A 22,628-nucleotide genomic window follows, 5' to 3' on the forward strand; every position below is an offset into this window, starting at 1 on the left:
AGTATGAATCAAAAACATCTTTACTTTTGTAATCACGTAATTGGTAGCGTTACTCTTACCTCTCTAGTCTTAGCGATTTATCTGCTGTAAAACAAATATTCTAATGAATACCAGCCCTCACTTCCACTACCAGCTGACTTATATGAATAGATCATTCAGGTGCTGCAATTGCCGTTTTATCAATTTTTCTCCCTTAAGGAAGTGATATTTCTTGTATTGTGATGCCCTTCAACTCTTCCAAAGCTATAATAAAGGAACTACAAACAACAGAGGACTTTGTTATGATATAAAAAAGTCTTGATGGTTCTATATTGGGCACCATTTTAGAGAGATTTTCCGTTTTGAAAAGAGGGTGGAAAAACCAAGTACTCATCTAATTGTGATATATCATCTTTAGAAAAAACACTGTATTACCTGGGTGGGTAGGTTTTCTGCGTGTGTGTGTTTTTAATGCTTGGGTAAACAGTATTGCCAGTCCAATTTTCTAAAATTCTGAACATAACTGTATCTTAATATTTCTTTTATGATTTTTCCTGTTAGTTTTAGAACTTCTACAAAAACACACACACAAAACTCTAAAATTTGACCATTCTTTATACTAGTACAGATGAAATATAAAATATTAGCATTTATATATCTGTGTTAGAGCTAATAATGGTGGTGATAATAGCAGTCAATTGTTGTTATGTTCCATGTATTCTGCTAAGGTCATTTGGTCCTCATAGCGATTTCATGAGACAAGCACTATTATTACCTCTGTGTTACTGAGGAGATAAAAGTACTATTATCATCCTCATATTACTGATAAAATGAATGCTCATAGAGGTGAAATAATTTGCCCAGAGAAGAAAGTGATAGAGCCAGAACATAAACCTGAGCCTGTCCAATTTCAAAACTTGTGCTCATAGTCTCTGCATTATAGATAAAATAGATGAACAAAATGTTTGCTTTACCTGCATGGACAGAACCATATTTCCAAACAAAATATTGGATCCCATAGTCTAGCAAAAAACTTTATTTTAAAATTTTATTTTCACAAAATCTTATGACGGCATAAACATCAACTAGACGTTTAGGTGAACATTCAACAACTTTTACAGTATCAACTTGAATTGGAAACATAATGGAAAATAGAGATATGATCTGTATCTATAGGTATGATTAATCAAGGTGGTCAGCCTTAAAATGCTCCTTTAAAATGAATCCTAAGTGAAAAGGCCCTTTAATAGTTTGTGAATATGTTTACACCCTCTAGTATTCTGAGAAGTCAAGCTAGTAAATTGCAGCTCGCAGATTATAAAGGCAAAATACCCAAATGTGTACCAGCTGAACGTAGTTCATCCACTTTGTTTTCAAATATTCGTGGTGGCAGTGTTGTGTTTTCTTCACAGCAGGACAAGTTTATCATGGAAATATAATGGTTCCCAGATGTTTGTTCTTCAAAAAGAAACAAAGAAAAAAGAAAATAATAAATGTGGTGATAGCCAGGTATTTGTCTCTAAAACAAGAATGATGTCATTTTGTTTGGACTTTATTGACACAAAACGTCCTTTTGGCTGAGGAAGTTTTCAGCACTGTGAATATGGCTTTAATTAAGAGACACACCGATCATTTGTTTTGTTACAAGGGAGGAACTTCTTTAGCTTCTCTGTGTATTGTGTGGATTGCTTTGTGTATGGATCACAGTGAAAATGGAAGAAGGACCACCAGCAATATGTTGATTTGTATCTACTGTACTTTATATCCGTTTCCGTATGCCACTGAACATCCTTGTTTAGCAAGTTCTGTAGGTTTATGATATTTTGAAGTATAAAAGTATTGGATTCACATCCCTTTCTTCTTTTTTTAAGAAGGCCAAGCAGTGCTAACTGATATTAAAAATGAATGTTCTGGCACTGGTGGAGTGGCTCAGTGGTTGAGCATCAACCCATAAACCAGGAGGTCATAGTTCAATTCCCAGTGGGGGCACATGCCCAGTTTGCAGGCTGGATCCCCAGTAGGGGGCGTGCAGGAGGCAGCTGATCAATGACTTGCCCTCATCATTGATGTTTCTACCTCTCTCTCCCTCTCCCTTCCTCTCTCTGAAATCAATAAAAACACATTTAAAACAAAAAAAAAGAATATTCGAACGTTTACCCGTGGGGCAAATTTTTAATTTGTATTTTTTTAATCCTCACCTGAGGATATGTCTATTTATTTTAGAGAGAGAGGACAATGGGGAGAGAAAACAACATTAATGTGAGAAACATCGATTGGTTGCCTCCTGTACATGCCCCCACCTGGGACTGAACCCGAAACCTATTCCCCAAAACCTTTTGGTGCACTGGCGCACGCTCCAACTAAACCACCTGGGCCAGGGCTGCAGGGCAAAATTTTTAAATATCACTTTGAGATATAAGAAAACGTCCCCTGAATTTTGGAAAGGCACAATAAATCGCACTTCCTCTAATGACCTTTGGAAGTTTACTTGTTCATAGATTTGTGGAAAATTCTCTAGAATCATATAATCTGAAGTATAGATCACGGCCTCAAAATCTGAAGCATGATATGCGCATGGGAATCTTTAAATAGTTGAGTCTATCTTCAAGTGATATCTGATAAAACTTGAATTGCAGTAGTGTTTCCAGGCCAAAATCCCCTCAACTTCAAAATCCTAACCACTTTACTCCACATCCATTGAATCATGCAATTCTTAGTACTCCATTCACCTTCTGTACCTCTCTCTCCCTTTTATTTTTAAACTATGTTTTTATTGATTTCAGAGAGAGGGAGAGAGAGAAAAACAATGAGGAGACAGTCATTGACCAGCTGCCTCCCGCACGCCCCCTACTGGGGATGGAGCCTGCCACCCGGACGTGCGCGGCCACCCGAATGGAACCGTGACCTCCTGGTTCACAGGCCGAAGCTCAGCCACTGCGGGCTGGACCTCCTTTATTATATCTGGAAAAAAGGAAAAAGAGACAAATTAAGTGGCCCTAAAATGCAACTTCTATATTTAAAGAATAAGAGTTAAATAGGAGTTGTAATGTGTGCCCTCCTCTGATTAATGGGAGATGAATGGGAATGAAAAAGCAGAGTTAGTAGAAAGAAAAAGAAGAGTGGAAAGGGAATTTCTCTGCACGCAGGGTCTGCCAATTTGTGGCCACTGTATTAACACATAGGCCGAAACTTGGTTGATGATAAAGTAGAAAACTTGAAATAACGCTAAATGAAGCCTAGTCGTTGGATACTTACTGGACTTCCCCGAGTTGCCGGTGTACACCAAGCCACAGGCCCACCCGGCCAGCCCCGGGGGTCCAGCGGTCCCGCTCCCCGCACACGGGGAGTCACCTTCACGACCCGGCCCAGGTCCCACGGCCCACGCGGCTCCCGAGCCCAGGGCAGCGGCCCGACCGCCTGAGCAGCGGGAAACACCTGAGAGTCCGAGCCTCCAGACGGGACCCACCGGCGACCCCGGAACTTGGCGCACACGCGGGGGGACCCGGGGCTTTCGCGGGCGTCCTCGGGGCAGAGGAGCAGAGCTGGGTTCCGCCGAGGGGCGCGGCGAGCCTGAGCGGGGCCACCCGCCCTGCGGCTCGGCCCCGCGCCCTGCGCTCGGAGCGGGCGCCTTCCCGGCGCGCTGCGGGCCGCCCACTCGGCTCTCCCCGGCCGCCCCGCGCGCTCCGCGGGAGGAGCCGCCGGCCGCGGTGACGCGTCAGGGAGGAAGCGCGGCGCCCGGCCGCCCTGCCGGGAAGGAGGAAGCGGGAGTGCGCTCGGCTCCGCGCCCGGCGCGCGGGGAGGCAGCGCCGCGAAGCCGGGGAGGTGCGGGACCGCCGGCCCCCGAGGAGGGTGAGTGGGCGCAGGGGCCGCGCGCGTGCGGCGCGGTCGGAGGCCCCGGGCGGGAGAGACGGGGCGGGGCGAGGGGTGCCCGGGCCTCGACCGTTGCCTCTCGGTGGAGCAGACGCGCCTGTCCCGGGTCTCCCGGCAGCTCCCCCGCCCCGAGCCCGCAATCCTCCAAGTAGGTCGGGAGGGAAAAGTACTCCCGCCCAGCCCCCGACTCGGAGAGTTCGCGCGCTTTGTTCCCTGGAGGTGAATTCAGACCGTGCTTTTCGATCCCTGCGCTCCCGGGCGGTGGCGTCGGACCGACATTGTTAATTAAGCCGTGCGCAGCTTCGGGCGCGGAGGCTGGGGCACCCCGCCCAGGTGGGAGGTGGGTGCGGGTCACCTGCGCGCGGGGGAGGCCTGGGGGGAGCGTGGACGGAGGAGGCCTGGGGGGAGCTCTGACCTGTGGTCAGCGGACCTGCGGTCTGACACTTGAGTGCGTTGCTGCCCTTTTAAGTTCTCTGTGACTTGAACCCCCTCCGTCTCTTTTCAAGTGAATCTGACTGTTGATTCCCGGTATGTACCATCTAGAAGTGCTTTGCGATTTTTAGATTTGGTACTTTTTCGTGGTGGTTACTTGGGAAGAGAAAAGAGAAAGAATTCGTCTCTTGAGACTTAAACCCTTTCATTATTGACTTTTGCACAGTGATTTCTGAGCCAGGAGTAGAATTTTGATTCTGCACAAGAGACGGTATAGGGGACACTTGAGATGCAGGAAAAAATACAGAGAACTGCAGTTTCTAAATCTTTATCAAGGTAAAAAAATACGAGACTGTTGTACTTTTTCATTAGGTTGAGGTGTCACCCAGCCAATCTGAAAAGTGCCTCACTTATTTAACAAACACTTTGATAGTCCTTACTGTGTGCTGGGCTCTTTCTAAGTGTTTTATAAATATTAACTCAAATTGTTAACTCAAAATACTAAATTATAGCGGTTCTAGCAATGAAGAGGCTGTGCACACATCAGATCCCCAATGTCACTGCAAGAGCTGGAAACATGAGAGGAAGTTTTAGGCTTTTTTTTTTTTTTTTTTTTAGGATTGTGTGTGCCTTCTGGACCCCTTGTAAGACAGCCACCACCCTTCCATTCCCTGGGGGAGGGGAGTCTGGAACTACCCCTCCTCTGTACCTCTTCCTTGCAGATCTCAGCCAGCCAGATCCCTAGTATCTTCTACAAGGCAGCCTTTCTTATCCTACATCATGCCCCTGTTAGCTAACTCTGGAGAGACCAGAACTTCCCCCTTTCTTCAACGGCTACTACTTGGAGCCTAATTTTGTTTTTAAAAGGAACTTTTGTTCCTAATCTGTTTGAGAATTGATATGACTGCAGTTTAGATTTAAGGGTCAAGTTGAAAGTGAAATGCACTCCAAGAGAGAACCTTGTAGATGTCCACTTTGTGGTTTGCAGATATATAGAGAAAATATTTTTCCAGAATAAAGTGCCCTCTTTAAAGGCATGCCTTGGCCTGATGATCAGATTAGTGAATAAAACAGACATGGTTCTTGTCATTATGGTGATTATGAGTCTAATGTGAAGATCTGAACGTCATACGAGCCCTCTCTCTCTTTCTCTCTCTCTCTCTCTCTCTCTCTCTCTCTCATATATTTAAATTTCCAGGGAGATTATTAAATGAGACCCTAAGCCTTATTTAATAGGATTATGAAGTGTCCTGGAAGCAGGAAGGCTCACTTTCCCTGATATAATTTATGGCACAACAGACATTAGTGGATTTCATGAATTCACTTAAGTCAAATGACAACTAACACTTTCATGGTTTACAAGATGCTTTCAGACATACTTATTTGCTCTTCAGAGAGACCTTATGAGGTTGGCAGCCGTTTTTGTTCTGGAAACTGAGGCATAGAAATGTTAGAAAGCTTTACCCTGGATTGCACAGCTGGTAAGAGGCAGAGCTTGAATAGAGAGCAGGTATGTGGACAGTGCCTGCACGTGCCAACCTGTAATAGACATCTGTGGAATGAATGACTCCAAATGACTTCATATTTCTTGCTCTTTCAAAACATATTCCTCTCAGGTACCATAATTGACTTGAACCTAAAAAGATTTCCAGGCCTGCCCTACTGAAGGGTCCCGGGTTCCACTCCAGCGGCCAAGGGCAGGTACCTTGGTTTCAGGCTCGATCCCCAGCCCTAGTTGGGGTGTGTGTGGGAGGCAACCAATAGATGTGCCTCTCTCACATTGATGTTTTTCTCTCTCTCTCCTCTTTGTCCCTTCCACTCTGAAAAGCAATGGAAAAAAATATCCTTGAGTGAGGATTTTCTAAAAAAGAAAAAAAATTTCCAGGCCTAACCCAATGTCTCTCTGTTATTTCAAACAGTATCTGTCTGATACACAGGTTTTCTTCAAAAGGATGACAGTGCCCTTTGGACTCATTTCTTAGGATTAATCCTCTCTGGTTTTTTTAAAAAGCAAATAGGTTGGTTATTCTTTCTCCCAAACATTCTTTCCTCCTCTGATTTGGAGAGAGTTTAGACTGGACACATGGTTTTAGGGTTTGTGTTGACAGCTTTCTTATCTCTCCCTGCTCAGTTAAGGTCGTTTTTAAGGACAACAAATCACTATAGGTTTTCCATGTCAGTGAACTCAATTAAGCTACTTAGAATTATGATCAGGTTCAAATACAGTGATCCTAGGTATTGTAATTTTTTGAAGTGTCTGACATTACTAATGTGTTTCTCAAAATGTTGCAATTACTTTAGTATAGATCTGTCTTTTTTTAAAAAAAACAACACCTCAACTATTTTTTTCTCTTTTTGTAATCCTCACCTGAGGATATTTTTTCCATTGGTTTTTCAGAGCGAAAAAGTAAAGGAAGGGAGGGAAGGGGAGAGAGAGAGAGAGAAACATCGATGTGAGTGAGCCACATTGACTGGTGGCCTCCCACACGTACCCCAACAGGGAGCAGGGAGTTGAACCTGCGACCCAGGTTCTTGCCCTTGACCGGAATCGAACCCAAGACCCCTTGGTGTGCAGGCCGACACTCCAACCACTGAGCCACACCTCCCAGAGCCCTCAACTATTTATATCCTTTAAGCATAACTCTGTATTCTAAAGTATGTGACCTCCAGATGGAAAACCTTCAATTAGAGAGGAAACTATGGCCATTACCTGGTGGGAGAAATTGAGAAGAGAAAAATGGGAGATGGGATGGCCTTTCCCATGATGCGTATTAGGTGGTAAGAAACCCTTAAAAAGCCATACTGAGTCATCTGCCTGTCAGTGTTCTTCTGTGTGTGGGTGGAATAAAATACTTTTGAAACCTGCCTTGTCTCAGAAACCACTTTACCTTTTCCAGTCCTCATGTTTTCTCTCTTTTTAAATTCATGTAAATTACTGACTAAACTGCTGATTCATGAAACTCAAATTATGTAACATGTTGTTTCTGACAGAAACAGCTCTCCCATTATTTTAAGGGACTGAATGTCTGTTTTCCTTTATCTGTTCCATTCCTTACGATGGCATCTTTGTTCTCATTTCACCATTTTTCTTTCTTCTATTTCATGGAGGAAAGTAGTAAATGTAAGAGGTGCCGATTCCACAACTTGTAGTTCATGGCAAAGTCATTTTAACTCAGTACTAACTTTTAGTTAATTATCATTGTGGAGGAAGACAACAGGGAAATCAGATGTTTAAGGCTGATTCAGAAGAGTACAATTTTATTGCCTGTCTGAAGCTGAGCCAGGGAGTTTTCAAAGGGAACAGTGTACCATTGCCTTTCCTGTTTCCCACGGGTCCTGAAAACCTGCCTTAGTTTACCTCCTTTTAGCCACTATTTCTTCTATTATTCAAAACCCAAGTCTGTTTGCCTTGGGTGGGGGTGACAGGTGAGCTAAAGAAGGGTGATTATATTAAGGGAATTGTAGGATGAGAAATTGTTAATATGTAAGTATGATGGAAGGTGAAGCAAGAGTTATTAATGAGATCTCATGGTGGAGTATTCATGCAGATTGCTGCTCTGCCTCTCCCAATGGGATCAGAAATATAGGGAAGACCTATATGGGATCAAAGAAAATCTGAATTATAAACATCTTATCAGCATATGATATTGGAAGGCAGAGTTCCTTTGTACCACCAAGTGCAGAAGTGTCATTATAGGTAGCTGTTTCTTCAGAAAACAAAATGCATTTGTTTGCAGATAATTAAAATGTGGAGAGCTGGTTTCCAGGCTTTAAACTGAGAGTAAGGGGATTTAACAGGCTTTTGGTTGAGTAAAGTCCTGGATTTTTTACCTTTTTAAAGCCTTACTCTTTTCTGTCTGCCTGTAATGCTGAAGAGAATGTCATTCTTTCAATGTTTTATGAGTTTAAATAACTGACATTGTATTTCCATAGCATATAATAATGAATATGATTCAAGTTTATTGCTGTTATTCAAGTTCCTGATACATTTGCTGTGCCAGTCAGTATCAAAGATTGTTTTCCTATAGGTAAAATAGACTTAATATATATTCACACACAAAATTGGACTCACTGATGGACTAGCCAGTCTGGATGAAACATCCTCAAGTAAAGTGGAGCTTCCCTAGGACTTGACTAATTGTTTGCTTGAGTTCAAAAATGAGAAAAAACTTTATTACTCTAGTTATTTACCTCCCTGTTTTTAAAATAAAATAGATTAAAGTTAACTTACAATGATCCTGTTTCCAACTCAGCATCCACACATGCAGGCAAACATATATATAGGATCTGTAGATAGACATGATATAATGCACATGTATATTATATATATGGCCAGCTAAAAGGGACTATAGGGATCGTATCCTCAGTTCCCCAAGAAAACACTGTATGTCTGTCACCTTTTCCCCCCATTTTTATTTTAGTTTTGTTTCTTAAATATTCTAAACATTATTTTTAATTACAAAGGCATGTATGCTCTTAAATTCAAGAGGTTGAGAAGCATGGGAAGTGAGAAGGAAAACGAAATCGTCTCCATTTCGATCTTAACCATGAAAGATAACCATTGCTAAGTTTTTATAGCCGTCTAGTCTTTTCCCCATGTGTATATAAACCTGTGTATCTGTAAACATACAGAGTTTGTGGTGGGTTTTTTTTGAAACATATTATACACAATATGTTCTTTTGTTTCTTATTTAACACTTTATCAGGGGCATCGATAAATGTACACCATTAGTTTTGACAGCTGCATAGTAGTCCACTTTATAGTTAATAAATTATCAATTTTCTATTTCTATTATTTATATGTTCACTCTTTTGTACCTTTTAAAATATGTTTAAATCACCACAGTAATACATTTTTAAAGAAAAATTAAAAGAAAAAGAGAAAATAAGAATCACCAGTAAACCTACCAGTCAATAATTACTATCAGCATTTTAGAGTATATCTTTCTAAACTTTAATTTGTGTGTGCATATCCATATTTTCAATACCATTTTAAACAATTTCTTATGAAGGCTTGCTTTGTTGGTTGAAGAATCATGTTTTATATAGCCAACAAACGTCACTGATTCCATGCACTTTTAAACCAGTTATGTTGCTGTGTTTCCTGGCCACCTGCCATACCCCAAGCCTGGATAACACTTGGGAATTTATACTACTGCTCATAAAGGGGATGAAGTGAGGGTGTGTGGATGGACTGACAGATTCATCCAAATCAGCATAAAGCATATCTCCTAATGGAGGTCAGTCAATATTTGTATTTTAAGTGTATCTAAGATAAAAGATATTTAAGAAGAGAAATAACAGAATATTCACACATAATTTAGTGATCACATAAGTGATCACTAAAGAAGCAGAAATAGACGTGAACCAAGAAAAAAGTGTTGAGTTTAGTTAAAAATCAGAACAGCTGATCTTTACAAGTTGTGAAATAGTCTCCTAATAAGTACTTTAAAAAAAATAATTGGTCTAACAAAGCTCCCATCAATGGTAGAAATAGGTGACTTTGAAGTCTGTTGTGATCCTAATATATTATAGGCTCTCAGAGTTAGTAACACTTGACTTCGTATAATTTCATGTATACAACTCCCTAGTTATAATACCACCAGATTTTCCAGGCAGCATCTGTCTGGGCTAACACCTCCCCACCCCCTTTTTCTTCTTCTACTTCGAATGTGCACAAGTTGTTACCCACACTTGGCTCCTATATCTTTTTGTGTCCTCCCCGCCCCCTAACTTTCTGAGAGTTTAGTACTTTTTTCCCTTTTCTTCCAGCTTTTGCTTTTTTAAAAATAATTATTGGGTTTTTTTCATTGTTGTTGTTGTTTTTTTTTTTAAGAGAGAGTGAGGGAAGGAGAGGGAGAGAATGAAACATGGATGTGAGAGAGAAATATTGATTGGTTTCCTCCCATACCTGCCCCAACCGGCAATCGAACACACAGCCTGGGTATGTGCCCTGACTGGGAATTGAACCCACTACCCTTCGGCACACAGGATGATGCTCCAACCAACTGAGCCACACTGGCCAGGGCAACTTTTGCTTTAAGAAAATTTCTCTGTCCTTTTTCTACTCTACTCCTTCATTTTGATCTTGAGCAAAAAAAGATACTAATCATGGTGGTATAGTTAAGAACAGGCCTTTAATAAGGAAAAGGAAAGCTTTCAGTTTGGGAGGAAAGGTAGACATTATAAAAAACCAGTGGTTTCAACCTTCAAAGCCCTTGAGAATACCCAGTAATTCCTCTCAAAATTTCCACAGAAGTCTCCACCCACCTCCTCTTCTCTAAATAAGCTGTGTGTTTTTTTAAAGCACTGGCATGTACAATAAAATCTAAAACTATTTATAATTTTTTTGTTCATGTCATTGCAATAGCATTGCTTTGTGTTATTTTTTTTCCCTACTGAAGATGTTAGCCATATTATGGATTGACTAGAGAGTGTTTTAGTCTTAAAGCTAACTCCTAATTAAGACCACTGCTCCCTTCAGAGAATACATCCAAAATTCTGGATATCTGGTTTAAAAGCAACATCTTTGTTTTGAAGTTGCAGAAGAAGTCTATCTTAAACCAAAGATTAGCAATCTGAGAAGTGGTGTATCAGGATTCCAAACCCTTCCAAAATCTTCCTAGATTTTCATCAGCAGAGCTATGCGTTGGTGGGAAGCATAAATCAGTTATCCATTCTTGGGAGTTAGCGAAGAAGCAATACTGTTTGCAGGAATGTTCCACTGCTTTGTAGACTCTCATGAGAGGTAGAAGGGGCTGACTTCATACCAATTTCAGCTCACCTGTAAAGGTGCTTTGGCCAGATATGAGGAGCTCCATACCGAGACAATAGCTACTTAAACTGAACGGAGACCAAAGGCCTATTTTTTCATAAACATGAATGAAAAAGGTTTTGAAAAGACATTCAGCCTCCAAACAACAGGGCGCTAAAATTCATGATGGCTTAAACATGAATGTTCTTATTATCTGCTTATTTGAACTGGGACCATTGTAAATAAATATTCAGAAGTTAAGACTTTGGTATAATTTTTTTAAATGGTTCTTGGTTTTGTAGTTCTAAGTGTACATAGTTGTGCATAGGTGACATTTTTTAGTCCATTCCAACGCAAGTACCTTTCTCTTTTTTCTAATTGTTCTTTTACCCTCACTCTTTCTTCTCGTGAATATTTGGTTTAAATTTTTTTTTTGGCTGTAAGGGAATGATTTTTTTTAATTCATGAAAGATAAGACACATGAATGTTTTAGCAGACAAGAATTTTTAAGAAATTTATAAAACTCTGTTCCCCTTTCCCCTTGAATTTTGTTTCCCCTTTAGATTTCCTTTATTTCTGATTTTCATTAACAATTATTTCTGTTTCTCTTTTAAAAATCCACTCAAATGTGAACAGAAGTCCCTATCCCACTGAATTTATTTGTTACTTTCACTGGACATTTTAAGATTAGGAATTTGCTTTGGAGATGCAGAATATGTATAAATTGCTACCTCTGTGTAGAAAAACAAGGGAAAAAATAAGAATATGTTTTTGCTTTTTTTGTCTAAGCTTAAAAAGGCTCTGAAGGACACATAAGAAATTAAGTGTTTATTTATTTGGGATTGGGTGGTGAGAACTGGGTGGTTAGAGACAGGGGTGGGAAGCAGACTTTTTATTGAATCTCTTTTATATATTCTTGGTTCTTGAACCATTTGAATATGTAACTCATTGTAAAAGCAGTTTTAAAAATCATGTCTGCAGGTTCCTTGACTTAAAAAAATGTAGGTCTGTGTATTTCCGCAGTACCTTTTCCATATGTCTATAAGTAAAGTTGTTACAAATCTTTTTTTTAAAGAATGCATGTGTGAGGAGGAGGGTTGGGGAATGGTGGAAAAGGTGAAGGGATTAAGCAGTACAGATTGGTAGTTACAAAATAGTCACGGGATGTAAAATACAGCAAAGGAAATATAGTCAATAATATTATAATAACTATGTATGGTTCCAGGTGGGTACTGGAAATATTGGGGGAACACTTTGTAAAGTATATGATTGTCTAACCACTGTGCTATACACCTGAAACTAATTGAATGTAAACTGTAATTGAAAAATAAAAAAATTTTTTAAGTATCTAAAAAATAAAAAGAATGCATGTGTAGTCTTGTCTCAAAGGACTAGTAGTATTTTGCAGGCATCTTAACCTGGCTCCTCAAGTGTTATGACTAAGATTTATTATGAATCCTTCCCTTAGGAAATTATGATGCTGCAAATGAGGCCAAGCCTTAAGTTATTGTTGGCTTATTCAAAGAACCATTTAACTGAAATTATCTGCTGTATTCTGCCAACTGGATACTCAATCATTTCCTAATGAAGCTGTGAGACAATACCAACATAGTCAGTGCAAAGTTAGTTGATTTTTTCCCCTATGTTATCTTGTATCTTATCACCATGGTTATAATTTACCTATTTAATATTATATTAGTTTGGTTCTTTTAGAAAATAAAGGTTGGTTTACTTTTAGTAGTTAAATAATTCTGCTCTTTTTGGTACAGGCTAAGCCAAATAGTCTCTTCCATCAGTATTTTTGTCATTTTTTACCTGTGTTTTACACTGAGGAGAGCAAAGAGAAAGGAACTAATATTGAGTACCTACCATGTGCTGGGTGTTTTAGTGACACTGTTTTATTAAATAATCATACTAACTGTGGGGTAAGTGGGTAGTTTTATTTTACAGATGAGCAAATTGAGGCTTAGTAAGGTTTCGAAGGTAGCCATGCCTGGCCAACACAGGAGAGCTGTTCCGAATAGGTCTACTTGTCTTTACCAGGAGGGCCCCTAAGCCTTTGAGAAGAGGTAAAGGTTGACTCCTTTCCAAGCCCCTCATCAGAAAGAACAGGCAGAACTGATTTAGAGATTACTCAGATTACCATCTGCTGATGAGGCAGTCATTAAATGAGTTTGAAAACTGGCTTTTCATTTTTACTTTATCAATCTGTGATTATATCAATGTTGTAATCTAGAAACTGCTGCCAGACTTCAGGTAGAAAACTGACTGAAAATGTTTTAAATATTATATATGCCTGCTTAATAGAAAAGGGCTTAAAATTCTAAATTTAATTGCTAAATGTGTTCAATTTTGAACCCACAGAATTTGAAGATCTTATATTATCTGCTGACCTGTTACACTCCTGTTACCCAATGGCCAGTGAACTTCTCCAACTCTAACAAATGCCGTTGTCATGTTCTAAAATTCCTTAATGATGATAGCCAGCACCACTTATATTAATCCTTGGAAATAGAGCAATCAGCATACCAAGTAAGAATATAAGATACCAAGTAAGAATAAAAGAACATTTTAGGTCTGAAATCCTATGATTCTTTTACCTAATAAAATCTTTTTATGTTCTGGGCAAAGATGGTGAGAAAGGTTCTGAAGAAATTGAAATGATTAGAATAGTTTATAAAGGTCACAGATAGTGAAAGAAGACAATAAACCCATAGCATACACGGAAGTTCCTTACACTTAATACTTTAAATAAAAGCTTTATTGGGGCTTAATTTATATGCCAGTAAATTCACCTTTTTAAAGTATACAGTTCCGTAGATCAGTCACAAGGTAGAGCAGTCATCATCACTATCTAATTCCAGACCATTTTTATCATTCCCAGAAGAAACCCTGGACCCAGTAGCAGTAACTCCCACCCTCCAGTCTTTTCTTCCCCCAGCCCCGGCAGCTAGGAATCGACTTTCTCTAAATATAGATTTGCATATTCTGGATATTTCATAAAAAATGAAACCATGCAGTATGTGGTCTTCTGTGACTGGTTTATTTCACTTAGCGTACTGTTTTTAAGGTTCATGCATGTTGTAAAATGTAGTATTTCATTTCTTGTTATCACTGAAAACAATTGCATCAGTGTACCATATTTTGCTTATTTACTAATCTGTTAATGGAAATAATCCGAATGGGTTATTTCCATTTTTTAGCAATTATGAATAATACTGCTATAAATATTCAGCTGAAGTTTTGTGTAGACATATGTTTTCATTTCTCTTGGGTGATAACTAAGAGCAGAATTGCTGGGTCCTCTGGTAACTCTGTTTAACTTTTTGAGGAATTGCCAAACTTTTCAGTATCTGCACTATTTTACAACCCCACCAGTAATGTATGAGGGTTCAGATTTCTCCACTCCAACATCTTTTGTCTGTCTTTTTTACTTTAGTCATTTTAGTGGATGTGACATGGTATCTCACTGAAGTTTTGATTTGCGTTTTCCTAATGACTAATGATGCTGAGCACCTTTCAAGTGCTTATTGACCATTTGTATATCTTCTCTGGAGAAATGTCTATTCAAGTCCTTTGCTGTTTTTAAATTGGGATATTTGTCTTTTTTTGTTGATTGTAAAAGTTTTTTTGTATGTGCTAGATGCATATTACTTATCAGATATATGATTTACAAATATTTCTTCCATTCTGTAGGAGAATGGAAATTCTTCCATTTCTTTTTTCACTTTCTTTATGGTTTCCCTTGAGACACAAAAGGTTTTAATTTTGAGGGAGTCTAATATATTTCTTTTTTCATTTGTCATTTGTGCTTTGGTGTCATATCATCTCAGAAATTATTGCCTAACTCAAGGTCACAGAGATTTAATACTATTTTCTTCTAAGAACGTTATAGTTTTAGCTCTTACTTTAGATGTATGATCTATTTTAAGTTAACTTTTATTTATGGTGTGAGGTAGGGATCCAACTTCATTCTTTTGCATGCAGACATCCAGTTGTCTCAGCACTGGTTGTTGAAAAGCCTGTTCTTTCCCCATTGAATTATCTTGGCATCCATGTGAAAAATCAGTTGATCATAAATATAAGGGTTTATTTCTGTACTCTCAAATCTAGTCTATTGATCTATCTGTCCTAATGCCAGTGCCACCCTGTCTTAATTAGCTTAGTGTGTCTTTATAATAAGTTTTGAAATTGGGAAAGTCAAGTCCTCCAACTTTGTTCTTCTTTTTCCAGAATGCTCTATTTTGCGTCCATTGCATTTTCATAAGAATTTATAGTCAGCATGTCAATTTATGAAAGAATGGCAACTGGGATTTTGATAGGAATTGCACTGAATCTATAGATCAATTTGGAGAGTATTGTCATCTTAACTATATTTAGTCTTTAGATACATGAACATGGATTGTGTTTTCATTTATTAAGGTCTTCTATAATTTCAACAAAAGCAAAATACATTTCTCTTCATGTACAAATGAAATATTCTCTAGGATAGCCCATATAATGGGACATAAAAAGGCCTCATTAACTTTAAAGGACAGAAATCATAAAAAGTATGCTCAAGATGGCATATAAGCCTCACCTGCACACCTTGACCTTGACCTTGGGCCCCCATGTTCTTATGGGACCCCCACCCCGTATGTGCATACATAATTAAATTTGGCTAGTTTTTTACTGTTAATGTGTCTCAAATCAATTTCTTAGACTAGCCAGAAGAACCTAAAATGTTGGAGAAAAATTTCTTCCTCCCCAACAGTATGAATACCAGTAAATTCTTTTTCTCAACTAAAAATTCTCTGACAATTTAGCACCATGTATTTGTGAAGACAATATAATTTGACTTTGCCTTGCAGCACATATAGAAATTATTCACTATTTTAAAAGTAAATTATTGCTTTGAAATTATAAAAAAGCAAATACCCACATTTTAGTATTTTTTTTTAAAAAAACCCTACTGTATTTGTAGTTAGAGTTCTCTCTCATTTTTTTTTTTTTAATTTGTTTTTATTGATTTCAGAGAGAGGAAGGCAGAGGGAGAGAGACAGAAACATCAGTGATGAGAGAGAGTCATTGATTGGCCACCTCCTGCACACCCCACACTGGGGATCCAGCCCATAACCTGGCTGACTGGGAATCGAACTGTGACCTCCTGGTTTATAGGTCAACACTTAACCACTGAGCCATGCTGGCCAGGAAGAGTTATCTCTCATTTAATGAATTCTGTCATCTAACAGTGACTGTTTTGGAAGGCCATTGGCCTGGGTAGATAAAAGGTATAGGTCAGAATGTAGAGGAGAAGTTCTACATCATTTCTAGATTACCTAGATTTCTAGATTATCGGAGGGGATGGCAGTTCAGAAGAAACCATATACTGGAGAACAAACAGCAGCTACAGTAGAATAAAAAAGAATGGTAGTAGAAAAAAATATAGAATTGGATGAAGGAGGAGGAAGTAGCTGCAGAAGCCTTTATAGGCCTTGGCAAAGAGGACAGTACCCAGACATGCATTGAGACTTTCTAATCTATATCTACCTCTGGGAGGGAAATTACTGAGAGTGAGTGTGTTGTTGGAACACATCCTCTTCAGTAATGTAGTTAGTGCAGTAATTGAATTACCTCTTTCCATTTGGATCATGTGGCAATATTCTCTGTTGGCAACACTGGATGTCCAAAGGAGTGAATGTGATTGTTTCATTAAGTCTTTTTCAATCTTATGAATTCTCTTAGTTAAGAGATGATAGATGTGAAAATGCTTGGCATAGTGAAAGGCACAAAGTAGGCACTTGATAAATTGCCTGCTTAAAAATTGGCTGATATTACCCTGTCCATAATATTCTATAATATTTAATAGCCTCAGCTAAGGAATTTAGAAGGCCGAGGCTATAGTGTTAGATCTGCCACTAACTTCTTAAGTGATCCTTAGCAAATGACTTGATTTTCTCTGACTGTAAATTACTCAAAATTCCTTCCACCTCTAAAATGCAATGTTTCTATTAAATTCATGTTGGGGGGGGGGCGGGAAACTTTAAATAAAGATTATTCTTTGAACAGAGGTGGAAGTTTTTGTTTTTCTCAACTTTTACAATTTTAACTAGGGTACATTAGATGAATAAGACTCTTTATTGCATCATCTAAAGCCAACCACTGATTTATTTGAAAACAAAGAGTTTCTTTGCAGTGTCATTTAGCCTGGCATTATCATGAATCCAAGAATTATTCTACATTAATCAGAGAACAGTAATGCAGTTGTACTTAAATTTAGAGTTCCACGCAGCCGTTCACCAGAGATGAATTGAGGTGAACAAGTACTTCCAACTTAATTTGCAAAAGTTCTAAGACGCTGGCGGAATTCACTGCAGGAATCACAGCTGAAAACAGGTTGCAAGTGTGGCTCAGATCATGCAAAGCTGTCAGAGAAACTATTGCTGCTTTTTGTTGTATTTGGTTTTTGGATCTGTGTGATTTCTGGTAAAATTTAATGATAATGTAAATTTTAGGAGCATTTCTACCATTTTGCAGTGTTGATGTGTGGTGTGACTGTTAGAGAATGAATCAGTATGGTTGGTCATCTTTGTTTTTCTTTGTCTTTTTTTAAACTAATGATTTTATTTTTTGTTGTTGGTAATCCTCATCTGAGGATATTTTTCCCCATTGATTTTTTAGAGAGAGTGGAAGGGAGGGGGAGAGAGAGAGAAAAAACATCAATGTGAAAGAGGCACATTGATTGGCTGCCTCCTGCAGGCACCCTGATCAACTGAGGTCGTGCCCTTGACCTGCTGTTGACTGGAATCAAACCTGGGACCCTTCAGTCTGTGAGCAGACGCTCTAACCACTGAGCCAGAATGGCTAGGGTGTCATCTTTGTTTTTAAAGGAAGCCAATCCCTGGCTTCAAATAATGCTCTGTGGAATCATATTCTTACAGTTGTAAAGGGAGGAAATTCTCTTTTGTTTCCCTTTACGCTACAAGCAACACTCTGAACATTTTTCTGTAATCTTGTCACCAAATACCAGCCGGGTATTTTACAATTTAACCCAATTCTGACACCCTGCCTGGAGATTCCACAGGTTAAGGGCTTAGTTCCCTATCACTGCCCCTCCTCCACCTTCAACCACCAGTCAAAAGTCCAGGTTGTTACCTGTTCTGACCAACAGGCTATAAATCAGTTTCCCACCACTCCCTCCTCTGGTCCAATTAATTTGCTAGAGCAGCTCACTGAACTTGGGAAAATAGTTCACTTACCAGGTAACTGGTTTATTATAACAGGATATTACTCAGGAATATCCAGATGGAAGAGATGCATAGGGCAAGGTATGTGAGAAGAGACAAGGAAGTTTTCATGCCCTCTATCACGGAACATCACTCTCCCCACACCTCCATGTGCACCAACGCAGAAGCTCCCTGAACTCCATCCTTTTGGGGTTTTATGGAGGCTTTGTTATACAGGCATGGTGGATTAAATCATTGGCAATTGGTGGATGATTCAACCTCTAGCCTCTCTCCTTCCCTAGAGGAGAGAAAATTCCAACCCTCTAATCTAATCAGATTGGTTTCCCTGGCAGCCAGTACCCATCCTTAAATTACCTAGAAGCTTTCCAAAAACTCATTAATATTAACTCAGGTGTGATTGAAAGAGGCTTGTTATATGAATAACAAAAGACACTTATTTCACCTTAGCCAATCTTATCACTTGGAAAATTCCAAAGGTTTTAGGAGCTCTGTGCCATAAACAAACAAAGACCAAATGTATATATTGCTTAATATAAATCACAATATCACAGTAGTATACCTTGTTTAAGTAAAAGCTGCTAAAATTATGAGAACCAAAACAATTTTTTCCACCTCTATTAAAAGAATACACTTTAAATACCTGTTTGAGGTTTCATGGAAAAACTAGGAGGCAAGCCATCCAAATGTACTGTGGGTTTTTGTTTTTTTTATATTTTACACTCTTACTATTAAAGTTCATTTATCATAATTCTCTGTACATTTCCTTAAGTTCAGTTTTAAAAGGAGGAAAAAGTGGAAAACAAGTTGTGAAATACTCACTTAGGTAATGGATGGCGGTTATGAGTCATTATGGTTTATTGTGTAAGTATGTACAGAAGTAGAAGGGCTTCTCTTAAAATGATAGGTTTCCCAAATCTTTAATGAAATAGATGGATGGTGTGTATATTTAATGAAGTCTCGTCTCATGTACTTCCTAATCGTTAAAATATAAAGCTTGGGTCACATGGAAGTTTCTAGGTAAGTGATTGTGTTGGAGACTGTATGTTTGTTGGGCAATTCTATACTACCCTGGTCAGCATTTGCTTGTAAACATTTCTAGGACCCACCAGATGTAGCCCTGTCCTATTGACTTTCAGACTTATTTTTGCAGGTAAAAAAGCAAGGAGCATTTTCTCATGTAATCTGAAATAGTTAGCTAGAGACTTAACATTTTGAGCTTAAAGGGCAATTTTCTTTTATTTTAATGTCATTAAAGTTTACCACTTAGATTTCAGGGTTTTTGTTTGTTTATTTGGTTGGTAATCCTCATCTGAAGATATTTTTTCTATAGATTTTTTTTTTAGAGAGAGTGGAAGGGAGGGGAATGGGAAGAGAGGGGGGGGGAGAGAGAAATTGATGTGAGAGAGACACATTCTGCCCCAATTGGGAATCGAACCCACAGCCCTTCAGTATGCAGGCTGATGCTCCAACCATTGAACCATACCAGCCAGGACAGGTTTCAGTTTTAATGTTTCTTTCTTATAATTAGAACAAAATGAGTCTTTGGACTATGGCATTTAATAGAACCTTGTTCATACTTTAGTGTAATCATATGTAAAAACAGAATACTTCTTTAAAATGTATATGTTATAAAATGGTTACAAGTGGAATAAATGTCATTGATAGGCATTGTTACCTATGGAGGAGCAGATTGCCTTTGTGACTCATTAGCTGTTTTTCGCTCCTGTGAGAGATTATGCTTACAGTAGTTAAGACTGGGGGTCTGGACCTCCCCAGACCATAGTTCAAATAGTGATTCATCCATCACTTAAAAATTAGTTTTTTTCACCTGTAGAATAGGCATAGGCATAGTAATAGGACATAACTCCTAGGGTTGTTATTAAGTTTAAAATAAATAATACTTGTAAAGCACTTAGTGCTTGAGGTACAGTAGGTGTTCAATAAATGTCAGTAGATAATAGTATTCTTAGTGGATAAAATTTTATGGCCTTAACTTTGTTTCTCTTTTGTTAATTACTTCAAAGAAAGGCATATACCACAACTTTTTCTGCATTTAGCCCAAACAAGCTATAAGGGAGAAGATCTGGAAAATAGCAAAGACAGAGTTCTTTGGAGATGACTTCTGACAAAGCATTAAGATGATATCCCCATTGCGCCTAATGTTGTGTCCCCAGGTGTCTTACTTCATCCCATTGCCTTTTGGGGGCTGCACTAGCTGTCTGGACTATTGAAGTTGCTTTTCTGGTTTACAAGCATCTTGTGCTGATGACTCTTACATCCATGGTTCCTATCCTGACCTTTATCCTTTGCCCTTCAAACATATGTCCAGCTGGCTACTACCAGATAACTAGCTTTCCATGGTGCTACCCTACAGGTAGTTCTAAGTCAACATGTATAAAGCAAAATATATCTTCTTTACCTTCTTCCTGATACCTTACATCCACTTTTCACCAATTTCATTTTCCTTTTATTGTCCCTATTCAACTTATGGAACTGGAGAGCATCTAGACTTTGTCCCCCTATCATTTACAAAGTCCTCCTGATTTTACCTCCTAAATACTTCTCAAGCCTGTCCCATCTGTTCTATGTCTACTGTAGTCTCTTGAGGCTCTCATCATCTTTGGCCTTTTTCAGTGGCCCCTTTTAAGAGAGTTTTCTACCGCCACCTTGATCTCTCCCTTTCTCCACCCATTCTCCATATTGCTTTCAAAGTGATCTAAAGCAAAGACCTGACCCTTGTCATTCCTACATGTAAGTACATTCTTCATTTTTGTAATATCAAGCCCAAGGTCCTTAGCATGGCTTGACAGGCTCTTGTGATCCTCTGACCTCTCTTTATCTATTGTCTTTTCTAGGCATAGAACACAGTAGAACCTCAAAAAATGTTTGTTGAGTTAATGACTATAGGTTCCATCTATGCAAACTAAGCCTTTGTGGTTCATTGCTCATGTTAGTCTGGTCATCTGCTCACACTTTAAAAAATGGGTAAAAAAAAAAAAAAAAGGAGGAAAAAAATTCCCCATTCTTTCCTGCATACCAGAAGAGGCTAATCTTCTCAAAGCCCTATTTTAATTGCATGCCTACCTTTCTTAACCTACAATAGCTCTTTATTAGTTCAAGTCCAAACTCCTCACCCCATCTCACGTATTCAAACTAATTGGGGCAGCACTTCTACAGAATCAGCCTGCACAGCTAGACTGATTAATAAGCAGCGTAGGAAGGGAGTATGGATTGATTGTTCTTACTTGGAGCAGCATTTTTTTTTGAGAGAGAAAAAGAGAAACATTGATTTTTGTTCCACTTATTCGTGCATCCATTGGTTACTTCTTGTATGTGCCCTGACCTGGGATCAAACCCGAAACCTTGACTTAGAGGTAGGATACTTGAACCAACTGAGTACCTGGCCAGGGTGGAGCAGCTTCTGGCTTTTCAAATCTAGGCTTTAGTATCAGAGTATAGACTTTTATATGTTGATACACAAAACAAAAACTTTGTATTCATCAAATATTTATTGAGTGCCCACCACAGGGTAGGCACTGTACCAATGGATGGGGCTTTGCTGATAATCAAAATCAGCATAACCTCTGCCTTCATGGAGATTCTGGCCTAATTGTGAAGAGAAACCATCATAACCCAGGGTAAAAAGTGCTAGCATGGGGGAAGTACCCCAGGAACCCACAGCAAGGGCACCTAATCCAGCTGCAGGATCAGAGAAGGCTTCTGAAGATGTCTTGAAACACTAAAGATGTCTCCCCAGAGCAGAGCAGAGCAGACCAGCACAGGCCAGAGCAGACCAGCACAGGCCAGAGCAGACTGGCACAGAAAGGAGCAGACCAGAGCAGACTGGTGTGGACCAGAGTGGGCTAAAGCAGACCTGCATGGAGCAGAGCAGAGCTGTCTAGCCCGAGAGGTGCCTGGCCACAGGGCCCCCTCACAACCATGCTGTTTTCACTGCCGTGCTGTATCACAATTGAGCTGTTTGCAGTTTCCTTCTTCACAATACCCCAAATTGGGGATTCTTATTGGCATTGAATTGGCACCAGTGTTCATCTGTTGATAGTACTCAATACATTTTTAACTTGAAATTTATGTTGTTCGTGTCTCGGAAAAATTCTCTGATAATGTCACCCTATTTCCTCTTTCTAGATCTTCAATAAGTTTTGTGTTTGATTTTTTGGATTCAGTTCTCTAATTTGCCTACTGGTTTTTCCTGTTGTCCATGTTTTGGTATTTTTGTTGTACTTTTTACAAAAATCTCTCAAGTTTATCTTCCAGCCTTTCTATTAAATTTTTTGTTTTAGCTGTCATTATTACTTTCCAAGAGCTCTTCCTTTTTCTCTGATTATGCTTTTTTATTATTTTAATTT

General features: G+C 39.0%; 1 protein-coding gene across 3 annotated transcripts in view; it reads left to right on the forward strand.

Moving 5' to 3' along the window:
• Window positions 1–3,689: 3,689 nt before the first annotated feature.
• The window catches only part of LOC308547196 (serine/threonine-protein kinase Sgk3), a 91,072-nt gene continuing 72,133 nt past the window's right edge, over window positions 3,690–22,628 (forward strand). Inside the window, exon 1 of one of the 3 annotated variants that reach the window (XM_081117093.1) lies at window positions 3,690–3,828. The gene's annotated coding sequence lies outside the window, so the exon portion shown is untranslated. The remainder of the gene's footprint in view (window positions 3,829–22,628) is intronic. The other 2 variants (XM_081117091.1, XM_081117096.1) reach the window with 2 other exon arrangements.

This window comes from Miniopterus schreibersii, assembly GCF_964146895.1.
Source record: "Miniopterus schreibersii genome assembly, chromosome: 17".
Lineage (NCBI taxonomy): Eukaryota > Metazoa > Chordata > Mammalia > Chiroptera > Miniopteridae > Miniopterus > Miniopterus schreibersii.